Source organism: Gopherus flavomarginatus, chromosome 3 (genome assembly GCF_025201925.1).
Source record: "Gopherus flavomarginatus isolate rGopFla2 chromosome 3, rGopFla2.mat.asm, whole genome shotgun sequence".
Lineage (NCBI taxonomy): Eukaryota > Metazoa > Chordata > Testudines > Testudinidae > Gopherus > Gopherus flavomarginatus.
The window spans coordinates 261,598,392-261,607,562 of NC_066619.1; positions in this window are offsets into that span (position 1 = coordinate 261,598,392).

A 9,171-nucleotide genomic window follows, 5' to 3' on the forward strand; every position below is an offset into this window, starting at 1 on the left:
TCATGTTGTTGCTGAAAGTGACAGAGCCTGGTGGCCCCTTATAGACTAAGAGATATATTGAAGCATATGCTTTTGTGAGTGAATGCTCACTTCGTCAGATGCAAGTGAGTATTCACCCACGAAAGCTCATGCTCCAATACGTCTGTTAGTCTATAGGGTGCCACAGGACTCTTTGCCCTGTTCTACACTGGGGGCGGGAGGGTGTCGACCTAAGATATGCAACTTCAGCTATGCGAATAGCGTAGCTGAAGTCGGCATATCTTAGGTCAACTTACCTGGCCATGAGGACGGCGGCGAGTCAACTGCTGCAGCTCCCCCGTCAACTCTGCTTCTGCCTCTCGCGAGCTGGAGTTCCAGAGTCGACGGGGAGTGCATTTGGGGATTGATTTATCCGCCTCTAGACGAGACGCTATAAATTGATTCCCGATAGAGCAATCTCTACCCTCTGATCCGGCGGGAAGTGAAGACCTGCCCTTTGTCGCTTTTTACAGATCCAAACTAACACGGCTACCCCCCGATACATGTTCTTGCTGGACATTATTAGTAAGTATTAAATTACACAATGGCCTCCCCAGTAAGGATTTCCGGATCTACCCTTCCTAACAGCTGCCTGTATTGCAGTATATGACCAGCATTTCTATGTTCTGGCTCTTAAAGGTTACACCCAGTTGTCCTGACCTACTTTTATCCATGAGCTGACTGTGGCTAGAAGCCAGCTGATTTATTTTCTGAGCTCACACCCTTTGCCTGTGCCCTACTCAGTCATTTCACACATGCTGCATTTCTTTTGTGGGTTCTTACATGAGATAAGACTTTGCAATCCCTATCGAAGACTTCTCACAGCAAGCACACATCTGCTTATTTTGCTTGTTGATTTAATTTTCCACCTGCTGCCATGTTCATTATGGACTTGCTTTAAAACAGACAGAACGCTATAGTTAATCTCATGTCATATTCTGGCACCCAGCATGATATTAACACTGGCTGGTCAGACAGTCCCTTGGGCCATTTGGTGATCATTCAAACCCGTATGCCTAATAATCAAACATTTCATACTTCAAGAGAACCTATGAGGATTTGATTTCAGCCACCACTTTGGCCTCTTTCCTCCTGAGCAGGGTGTATCCAGAGCCACATTTCAAAAGGTTTAATTTTAGATTCAAAGCACCTGTCTGCGCATAGGTGAAAACCTTAAACAGTAAGGCAGCTATGATATCATGGGACCCACAGGATGCTGTCGCTCGGGGTTGGTACACTGGCCACAGCAATGAAGTACTGCAGATTTCAGTACTTGGTGGCTCACATTTAAATTTGTTTTCCTAATTTTGAAAAATCTTTTACCCTGCATGGGGAGGTGGGTTCTCCCTCCCCTCACCCAAAGCTACTTGAGCGCCAATCACCTCTGCCAATGCACCCAAACTCCACAGGAGGAAAATCTGCTTCACATCTTCCTTCCACAAATGACATTTGTGGAAGAAAGGTGTGAAGCAGATTTTCCTCCTGTGGAGTTTGACTGCATTGGCAGAGGTGATTGGTACTATGGACCAGTGTTTCTCAACCTTTTTGATACCAGGGACAGGCTTGCTGGCTTACTAAATTGTGTCAGGGAGATCTCGGGGATCGGCACTGGCACTGGTCTGTGGCCCAGTCATTCAGAAACACTGCTATAGACCACCCAATGCTAAGTGCAGTGGTATTGCTTTTATGGCTGATAATGTGACTGAAATGGATAAGTGCTGTCAGAGTAGCAGTGATGAGGACTAAGGCCTTGTCTACACACAAAGTGAATCAGTTTTAATTGGTTTAAAAACTGATTTTATTTAAACTGGTGCAAAACCTCTATGTTGGACACAATTAAACTGGTTTTATCTGTTTAGTTTGGGCCGGTACGTTTACCAGTATGTGCTAAACTGCTATAAGTCAGGTTTCAATCAATTTAAGTGTGTCCACAAAGAGTATAGTTAAACACTATGTCACCTTAAAAACACACCTTTAGTTAAACAAGTGCATCATTGTGTGTGAATCAGGCCTATATACAAAGTCTGTTTAATGCAAACAAGAGAAGGTAATCATTCTTGCCTTGCTCCCAGCACTACTGGGAAATAAAAGTTAAACTAATGCAGCAGCCCACAATCAACAATTTGCCTGAGCCAAATGGAATTTGAACGTGAAAAGCTTTTATAGTCCTCTTCTAAACCTAAACCTGTGGTTTTCAACTGAGTCCTAAATCTGGAGAAACAAAAGTCTCCCATCACTATTGACCGCCCTAATTTAGACGTACTTGGAGGAAAGAAATGGAAACAAAATCATCAATTGTTATGACCACATGATCTGTTTTTCCACTGAACTAGAGAGCCTGCCAAATTCCCCATCCTCTTTCTGCTCTGTGCATGAGGATAGTGGAGGTGAAACCCAAGGATGGTTTTCCATGCCATAACCATTTTAGTATCAGATTCTAACTACTTATGTGAGGCCACATCATCCTTTATGTGGGCGGGGAAAGTGTCAATGAGGACCATACAACAAAGAGCAGATATGACTCAATGTACCCATCTGTGCCCTTGGCTGATAACAGCAGGGGTGAGGGCAGTCTTTAAAGGTTTAAGAAATTCATTAAACCTTGTAGCAATCTCCTGTGAAAAGTGAACTGCAAAGTAAAAAACTTCAAATCTATTTTATTTCACCAATATGTGCTGAATGTCCCCACTAACCAGGATGAGAAATAAATTAACCGGTAAATTAAGTGTTAAAAACTTTAAAAATCCACCATAAACCAATTTAAGGGATATGGCTGACTCCACTGTATTCTGGCTCCATGCTCCAATGGACTTTGTTGGCAGGTAGGATGTGGCAATAATTATTTTCTTGGCTTTGTAGCTGTCATAAACAGATAGCTAAGGGTTAATGTCTCTTTCACCTGAAGCACCTGACCAGAGGACCAATCAGGAAACCGGATTTTTTCAACTTTGGGTGGAGGGAATTGAGTGTCTAGGGTCTTTGTTTCTGGCTGCCTGCTTGCTCTGAGCTTTGGAGAAGTAGTTCTACTTTCTTATTTTCTGTTTCTAAGTGTAAGGACAAAGAGATCAGATAGTAAGTTCTATGGTTTCTTTTCTTTGGTATTTGCATGAATATAAGTGCTGGAGTGCTTTGATTTGTATTCTTTTGGAATAAGGCTGTTTATTCAATATTCTTTTAAGCAATTGACCCTGTGTTGTATCATCTAAATACAGAGAGAACATTTGTACTTATTTTTCTTTCTTTTTATATAAAGCTTTCTTTTAAGACCTGTTGGAGTTTTTCTTTACTGCAGGGAAATTGAGTCTGTACTCACCAGGGAATTGGTGGGAGGAAGAAATCAGGGGAGATTTGTGTGTTGGATTGCTAGCCTGACTTTGCATTCCCTCTGGGGGAATAGGAAAGTACTTTTTGTTTTCAGGATTGGGAACAGAGAGGGGGAGTCTCTCTGTGTAGTTTCACAGAGCTTGTGTCTGTGTATCTCTCCAGGAGCACCTGGAGGGGGGAAGGGAAAAAGGATTATTTCCCTTTGTTGTGAGACTCAAGGGATTTGGGTCTTGGGGTCCCCAGGAAAGGTTTTTCAGGGGGACCAGAGTGCCCCAAAACACTCTAATTTTTTGGGTGGTGGCAGCAGGTACCAGGTCCAAGCTGGTAACTAAGCTTGGAGGTTTTCATGCTAACCCCCATATTTTGGACGCTAAGGTCCAAATCTGGGACTAAGGTTATTACATGGTGTGCAGCTGGTGGGACTAGAATCCAGAAGCCAGTAGGAATATTATATTTTTCTTTTCTCTGCTAAGGGCTTTTTAGCAGAGAGGAACAGTTTGGTTTTAAAAGGGAACCAGAGAGAAATTTTTTTTTTCTGCTCTCTCTGGCAGTTTGTGGCTTGCATGTTAAGCAGAAGTCGTTAAGGACTATTAACAGTCTTTTGTCACACAATAGCACTCCCATTGAGAGTCGTACCAGCACTTATATGCATGCAAATAAAGTGGTTTTTCTGGTTTCCCTTCATTGAACATTAGCTAGAGAGAGAAAAGGAAAATTAGCTAAAGGCACTGTTGCTAGGCAGACTTCAGGAGGCAACAGAGAACCTGCAGTTCAGAAGATAAACACCGGAGGGCACCCCAACACCAGAAAACAGGAATCATGACTTCTAAGGCAAAAATTGAGGCCGAAGAACAAATCAAAGAAGCTGAACACAGGCGACAGATGGAGATGAAAGAAAGAGAAGAACAAATCAAAGAGGCAGCACACAAAAGAAAACTAGAAGAAGAAGAGGTGGCCCACCGCCGAGAAATGGAAAAGCACCGCCGAGAAATGGAAAAGCACCAAAAAGAAATGGAAAAACAACAAAAAGAGAATGAAGAGAAGGAAAAACAGAGAAAACATGAACTGGAATTGGCAAAAGCTGGGCTGCATGTGCCAGCCAACCCTAACAACCCGGCGCCAAATATTGCTCCACAGCACAGGAAATTTCCCACCTACAAGGCAGGTGATGACACCGAGGCCTTCTTGGAAAATTTTGAAAGAGCCTGTCTTGGGTACAGCATTCCCGAAGACCAGTACATGGTAGAATTGAGGTCACAGCTCAGTGGACCTTTAGCAGAGGTGGCAGCTGAAATGCCTAAGCACCAAATGAATGACTATAAACTTTTTCAAACCAAGGCCAGATACAGGATGGGGATAACCCCAGATCATGCCCGTCGGCGTTTCAGAAACCAAAAGTGGAAACCAGAGGAGTCATTTCCCAAACACGCCTACTACATTGCAAAAAACTATGAGGCCTGGCTAACAGGAAACAACATTCAAACCTTGGAAGAACTGAACCTCCTCATACAAATGGAGCAGTTCTTGGATGGTGTTCCTGAAGACATCACACGGTACATACAAGATGGACACCCCAAGAATATCGCTGAGGCGGGGGAGATTGGAGCCAAATGGATGGAACTGGCAGAAAGCAAAAAAGCTACTGTCAAGGGGAACGATTACCCCAGGGGGCACACAGACCATAAACCCTACAACCGAGGACAGCCAAAGACCCCACATACCACCCAAGTAAAGCCACAGATACCCTACCCTTCAACCTCACCAGTCTCCAGTAACTCACCTCGGCCCAGTGATCCATCAGATGGAAGATGCTTTAAGTGTAATGAACTGGGACATATCAAGGCCAAGTGTCCCAAGAACACCATGCGAGTGCAATTCATTACACCACCATCACACCAAAGATCCCCAGGCCCGGATGCCTCTCAAATACCCTTGGAGCGAAGGGAAAATTTGAGAGTGGGCGGAAAGAAGGTTACTGCGTGGAGAGACACGGGAGCACAAGTGTCAGCTATCCACCAATCCTTCGTTGACCCCAAATTCATCAACCCAAAGGCCAAAGTTACAATTTACCCCTTCATGTCACAAGCTGTAGACTTGCCTACAGCTCAACTGCCTGTCCAGTACAAAGGCTGGTCAGGAATGTGGACTTTTGCAGTCTATGACAATTATCCTATCCCCATGCTACTGGGGGAAGACTTGGCCAACCAGGTGAGGCGGGCCAAGAGAGTGGGAATGGTTACACGTAGCCAAACCAGGCAAGCTTCCAGACCCATTCCTGTTCCTGAACCGTCCACAGAGGCCCCGTCTGTGTTACCAGAGACCCAGACAGAGGTAGAGGACCCGGATTCCATGCCTACCACTGAAACAGCCACAGCATCTCCAGTCCCAGGCCCGGAACTGGAACAGCAACCAGCACCAGCAAGTGCAACCCCATCTTCAAACTCAACGCCAGAGGGCGCCAGCGAGCCAGAACTGGCAGAAGCACAAGACAGCCATACCCAAAAGGCTCAGCCAGAGCCTGAAATACCCTCAGGTGCACCAGCGGAGAGCGGTTCACCAGCACTGGAAACAACCCCATCACCTACATCGCTTCCAGAGGGACCAAGCCCAAGTCCACAGTCTGAGGAAGAACTGGTGACCCCAGACTCAAGGGAACAGTTCCAGACTGAGCAGGAAGCGGATGACAGCCTTCAGAAAGCGTGGGCGGCGGCACGGAGCACCCCACCGCCTCTCAGCTCTTCTAATCGATCCCGGTTTGTTATAGACCAAGGACTTTTGTACAAGGAAATTCTTTCTGGTGGACACCGGGAAGAATGGCAGCCGCAAAAACAGTTGGTGGTTCCAACTAAGTACCGGGGGAAGCTCTTAAGCTTAGCCCATGATCATCCCAGTGGCCATGCTGGGGTGAACAGAACCAAAGACCGGTTGGGGAAGTCCTTCCACTGGGAGGGGATGGGCAAGGACGTTGCCAAGTATGTCCGGTCTTGTGAGGTATGCCAAAGAGTGGGTAAGCCTCAAGACCAGGTCAAGGCCCCTCTCCAGCCACTCCCCATAATTGAGGTCCCATTTCAGCGAGTAGCTGTGGATATTCTGGGCCCTTTCCCAAAAAAGACGCCCAGAGGAAAGCAGTACGTACTGACTTTAGTGGACTTTGCTACCCGATGGCCAGAAGCAGTCGCTCTAGGCAACACCAGGGCTAACACTGTGTGCCTGGCCCTAACAGACATCTTTGCCAGGGTAGGTTGGCCCTCTGACATCCTTACAGATTCAGGGTCTAATTTCCTGGCAGGGACCATGGAAAAACTGTGGGAAACTCATGGGGTGAATCACTTGGTTGCCACCCCGTACCACCATCAAACCAATGGCCTGGTGGAAAGGTTCAATGGAACTTTGGGGGCCATGATACGAAAATTCATCACCGAATTCTCCAATAATTGGGACCTAGTGTTGCAGCAGTTGCTGTTTGCCTACAGGGCTGTACCACATCCCAGTTTAGGGTTTTCACCATTTGAACTTGTGTATGGTCACGAGGTTAAGGGGCCATTACAGTTGGTAAAGCAGCAATGGGAGGGGTTTACGCCTTCTCCAGGAACTAACATTCTGGACTTTGTAAGCAACCTACAAAGCACCCTCCGACACTCTTTAGCCCTTGCTAGAGAGAATCTAAAGGATGCTCAGGAAGAGCAAAAGGCCTGGTATGACAGACATGCCAGAGATCGGTCCTTCAAGGTAGGAGACCAGGTTATGGTCTTGAAGGCGCAACAGGCCCATAAGATGGAAGCATCATGGGAAGGGCCCTTCACGGTCCAAGAGCGCCTGGGAGCTGTAAACTACCTCATAGCATTTCCCAATTCCTCACTAAAGCCTAAAGTGTACCATGTTAATTCTCTCAAGCCTTTCTATTCCAGAGACTTACAGGTTTGTCAGTTTACAGTCCAGGGAGATGATGCTGAGTGGCCTGACGGTGTCTACTACGACGGGAAAAAAGACGGTGGCGTGGAAGAGGTGAACCTCTCAACCACCCTGGAACGTCTGCAGCGGCAACAAATCAAGGAGCTGTGCACTAGCTTCGCCCCATTGTTCTCAGCCACCCCAGGACGGACTGAACGGGCATACCACTCCATTGATACAGGTAATGCTCACCCAATCAGAACCCCACCCTACCGAGTGTCTCCTCATGCCCAAGCTGCTATAGAACGGGAGATCCAGAACATGCTACAGATGGGTATAATCCGCTCATCTACCAGTGCATGGGCATCTCCAGTGGTTCTGGTACCCAAACCAGATGGGGAAATACGCTTTTGCGTGGACTACCGTAAGCTCAATGCTGTAACTCGTCCGGACAACTATCCAATGCCACGTACCGATGAGCTATTGGAAAAGTTGGGACGTGCCCAGTTCATCTCTACAATAGACTTAACCAAGGGGTACTGGCAAGTACCGCTAAATGAACCTGCCAAGGAGAGGTCAGCATTCGTCACCCATGCGGGGGTGTATGAATTCAATGTCCTTCCTTTCGGCCTTCGAAATGCACCCGCCACCTTCCAGAGGCTGGTAGATGGTCTACTAGCTGGACTGGGAGAATTTGCAGTTGCCTACCTCGATGATGTGGCCATTTTTTCAGACTCCTGGCCCGAACACCTACTACACCTGGAAAAGGTCTTTCAGCGCATCAGGCAGGCAGGACTAACTGTTAAGGCCAAAAAGTGTCAAATAGGCCAAAACAGAGTGACTTACCTGGGGCACCAGGTGGGTTGAGGAACCATAAACCCCCTACAGGCCAAGGTGGATGCTATCCAAAAGTGGCCTGTCCCAAAGTCAAAGAAGCAGGTCCAATCCTTCTTAGGCTTGGCCGGATACTACAGGCGATTTGTACCACACTACAGCCAAATCGCTGCCCCACTGACCGACCTGACCAAAAAGACCCAGCCAAATGCAGTTAAGTGGACTGATGAGTGTCAAAAGGCCTTTACCCAACTTAAGGCAACGCTCATGTCTGACCCTGTGCTCAGGGCCCCGGATTTTGACAAGCCATTCCTAGTAACCACGGATGCATCTGAGCGTGGTATAGGAGCAGTGCTCATGCAGGAAGCAACAGATCACAACTTCCATCCTGTCGTGTTTCTCAGCAAGAAACTGTCTGAGAGGGAAAGTCACTGGTCAGTCAGTGAAAAGGAATGCTATGCCATTGTGTACGCCCTGGAAAAGCTACGCCCATATGTTTGGGGACGGCGGTTCCAACTACAAACTGACCATGCTGCACTAAAGTGGCTTCATACTGCCAAGGGGAACAACAAGAAACTTCTTCGTTGGAGTTTAGCTCTCCAAGATTTTGATTTTGAAATTCAACACATCACAGGAGCTTCTAATAAAGTTGCTGATGCACTCTCCCGTGAGAGTTTCCCAGAATTCAGTAGTTAAAAAGTGTTCTTAAAATGTAGAAGTCTGTTAGTTATATACTTAGGAGTATATGTAAAGGTGTATGTGTTGTATTAATCTGTTTATTTTCAAGTTCTAGAAGGAAATCGCCGCCAGTGAGCTTCCCCACTGTCTGCAATTTGGGGGGCGTGTCATAAACAGATAGCTAAGGGTTAATGTCTCTTTCACCTGAAGCACCTGACCAGAGGACCAATCAGGAAACCGGATTTTTTCAACTTTGGGTGGAGGGAATTGAGTGTCTAGGGTCTTTGTTTCTGGCTGCCTGCTTGCTCTGAGCTTTGGAGAAGTAGTTCTACTTTCTTATTTTCTGTTTCTAAGTGTAAGGACAAAGAGATCAGATAGTAAGTTCTATGGTTTCTTTTCTTTGGTATTTGCATGAATATAAGTGCT